The sequence below is a fragment of the Watersipora subatra genome, chromosome 7, assembly GCF_963576615.1.
Source record: "Watersipora subatra chromosome 7, tzWatSuba1.1, whole genome shotgun sequence".
Taxonomy (NCBI): domain Eukaryota; kingdom Metazoa; phylum Bryozoa; class Gymnolaemata; order Cheilostomatida; family Watersiporidae; genus Watersipora; species Watersipora subatra.
In genome coordinates this window covers 53,814,632-53,818,250 of record NC_088714.1, presented here as the reverse complement: position 1 = coordinate 53,818,250, position 3,619 = coordinate 53,814,632, and the positions used below count along the sequence as shown (strand labels likewise).

General features: G+C 32.6%; 1 long non-coding RNA gene across 1 annotated transcript; it reads left to right on the top strand.

The window, feature by feature from the left end:
- Nucleotides 1–1,340: 1,340 nt before the first annotated feature.
- LOC137401147 (uncharacterized) lies at nt 1,341–3,007 on the top strand. Its single transcript, XR_010979291.1, has 4 exons — nt 1,341–1,452; nt 2,281–2,349; nt 2,614–2,679; nt 2,973–3,007. It is a non-coding gene; the product is annotated as an uncharacterized lncRNA (long non-coding RNA).
- The last annotated feature ends 612 nt before the right edge of the window (nt 3,008–3,619 follow it).

Below are 3,619 nucleotides of genomic sequence, written 5' to 3'. Positions count from 1 at the left end.
CCATGGATCCTTTAATTAAATTAAACTAGTAGACTTGCTAGCATCACATTCTAACTGATATCTTCAAAATATGGAAAAGACTGTGAAGTGATATATAATACACGATCTTTCGATAAAATCATGACAAAATACTTTTGGTAAAGAGAACCCTGTTATCATTCATCAATCTTTGAGAGAATAAATGATACATACTACATTTATTCAAAACAATACATATATTCATTTTCTTTATATTCTCTTCAAAACGAATACTTACCTATACCTACCTTAGTACAATTCCTCCATCTGTCCATTGGGCCTTCTTTTTTTTTGCTCATCCCTCTATTTACTGGGCAAGAGACTGTTATGGAATGGTTAAGCCAAACCAAACAGGAGAATTCCATAGGCAAGCCTAGGAAAACACTCAGGTCGATTGCCAAGGCGCTTGTCCACACGACAGCCTGAACACAGCGACACTCAACGAACTTAATCGCGAGTAGCCGGCTAACAGAATTCTAGCTGAAGCATACAAGCCTTATGGTATCAACGCTCGATTGCCCCAAAATCTCAATCTGTATATAAGTAGGCATCAGGAGCAGGACTAAGTGATGAAAAGGAAAATTACACTGAGCAAACTTCTTATACAGAGTATTGAAGAATAGTGGCGTATCCAACAGAATCAATGAAGCGAAAATAGTAAACAGATTTTCGCGAAATTGAATTTCGCGAAAGTGAATTTCGCGAAATTACACATTATATATATATTATATAGTCATCTTTCGCGAAATTGAATTTCGCGAAAGTGAATTTCGCGAACTTACACATTATATATACTATATAGTCAACTTTCGCGAAATTGAATTTCGCGAAAGTGAATTTCGCGAAATTGGATTTCGCGAAATTACACATTATATATATTATATAGTCAACTTTCGCGAAATTGGATTTCGCGAAATTACACATTATATATATATTATATAGTCAACTTTCGCGAAATTTCGCGAAAGTGAATTTCGCGAAATTACACATTATATATATTATATAGTCAACTTTCGCGAAATTGAATTTCGCGAAAGTGAATTTCGCGAAATTGGATTTCGCGAAATTGGATTTCGCGAAATTACACATATATATTATATAGTCAACTTTCGCGAAATTGAATTTCGCGAAAGTGAATTTCGCGAAAACTGTTTAGCTGATTTTACAATTTCGTGAACATAAATTACACAAATTTAATGAACCATAACATTGCTTCTACTTACTATATAAGCAACGAGAAAGAATAAGTTTTTCATCTCATTTTATTTATAATAGTTTACAATGTGTGCTCGAGACAAAAACGTGGATAGACCCCTAACTCAGACAAATTGCATCGACACGTGTGTGGAGATATGGGGCTACTGCCCTTGGGGTAGAGAGGTAGATCCTGAAAAACAGAAGGCTTTTCGAAACAAGATCAAGCTTCAAAAGAAAGTAAGTATTACATTATAATATTTTACTAAATTATATTTTTGATTAACCCTTTCACTGCCGTAGACGCATAAATGCGTTTTCGTGGGACGACTGCCGTAGACACATTAATGCGACTTTCCCAGCCATTGCGTAGTTACCTCATTTTATTATTCGTTGACAGCATAACCCACGGTCTTTCAGACTTTTATGAAATTGACAGTGTTGTCTGAAGATTTGTCTATAAAATTAACCTAAAGTAACGAATCAATTTCAAACTTTTGTTAGAGAACTTCTAATTTTATAACGAACATTTTTGTGTGAGTTCATTAATTACCGCGCGCGAGTCAGAAAACAGGTAATTAGTAATGTTGATGGCATTATAGCCATTTCAGATTCAGATTTTCGTGATTATACAGATAGTTAAAGCAGCAGCACTGTCTCTGAGAGTAGTGAAAGTAATAATTTTGTGAGAGTAAGAAACACGGAAGATCGTTTTAGCTTCGCATCGATCATAGCATCACACAGCTTTATCATCGCACAAAGTATAGATTCGTTGAATTTTTGCATAGCAATGATGGCTACAATGTTAGCAAATTAAAATATGTAACAAAATTGTTCTGAATAGAGATTGAAATTGGAAAAAATACTGTTTACATATCATGAAGCAATATCGGCAATTTTCGGTAAAATGGCTGGTACTTGGCAAATACCCAAATTTGTACATGCTCGGCAGTGAAAGGGTTAAAGGAAACTTGAGAATATAAACTACATATTAAATATATTTCGAATTATAGGGTTTGCTTAAATGAAACAATTAAATTATACAAAGTAATTTGGAAATTATTGTAGAAATCATTGGTCATGCAGCGACAAAGAGAAGAATTATTTTGTAACTTCGATGTTACATTGACTTTAAAAGTAAGTATTACATTATATTTATTTCGTCTAATATCGTTGTATAATAATAAAACATGTAACTAAAGATCAAATACATTCAACAAAATTCACTCCAATTGGTATGTAGGAATGTTAAAATGAGTAACAGTCTGTGAAAACAGTAATTAATATTTGTATAACTTCACTTTAAAACAAAAGGTGTTGGAATTGAAATTCAAAGTAAGACCTGACTGTGTTTTAATTTGTCTGCGTATTCTACTCTGACTATAATCATTGCAATTGTAGGATCCTGGGTATCAGCGAACTAAATATAGACCTTTTCGGAGAAGGGTTTATAAATTTGAATCTTCAGTAAGTAGCACATTATATTTATTTCTTTGTTTTAACTGAATATCCTCCTCTGTCTGTGTGTCCTAGTCTGACTATGTGATGTAACATATTTGTTTTTCTTATTGTCTGTATGTCCTACTCTAGTTGAATGCATATCCTATTCTGTCTGCATTACATCTTGCATATCATTCTATGATTCGATGAGTAATGCAATTGAAATTTACAATTTAAGTTGGAGTCCATTGTGAATGTAGAGTCTACTATCTCAACAAGGTTATAGTAAACCATCCTGACTGTAATCATTGCAATTGCAGGCTCCCGTATCTCAACAGGAAGATTCCATTCAGAAAAAAGATGGATCTTCTTCTTCAGTAAGTATTACATTATATTTGTTTTTTAGTTTGAATGAATGATCTAATCTGTCTGTATGTCTTACTTTTACTATATCTCACTAAAAATAATGTATGTTTTGATTGTAGACAGTTCATTCTCTTTCATCAATGAAAGAAGAAGAAAATTGGGGTTGAATGATATTCAATATTCAATAGTCTTTTTTTATATTATGTTTTAGCATTTTTATATACAAAACCTTTATTCAATAATATATCCATTGATAGTAAGTTTAAATTCCTATGATATATCATCAAATAAACTATATAAAATTTAATCATAATAACATTTCCTTAACTAATTACTGTCTTGATATACAGAGTTTATAATCTTTGTTTAATTTCTCTCTGAATTCCTTCAGATTGCACGCTCCGTCAATCGTGAAAAGTTTTAATCCTGATGAAGACTTAGAGTTCATGTAAATCTCACTTCGATCCAATATCATGAGAGCTGGTGTCAACCATTGAAATGATGAGGGAATGTTATACTTTTGAGGTTCGATGATCGAACATAATGCCACACGCTCTCCCTTACGTTCAACGAAGAATTGCAACGCAATCTGTCATTTTCT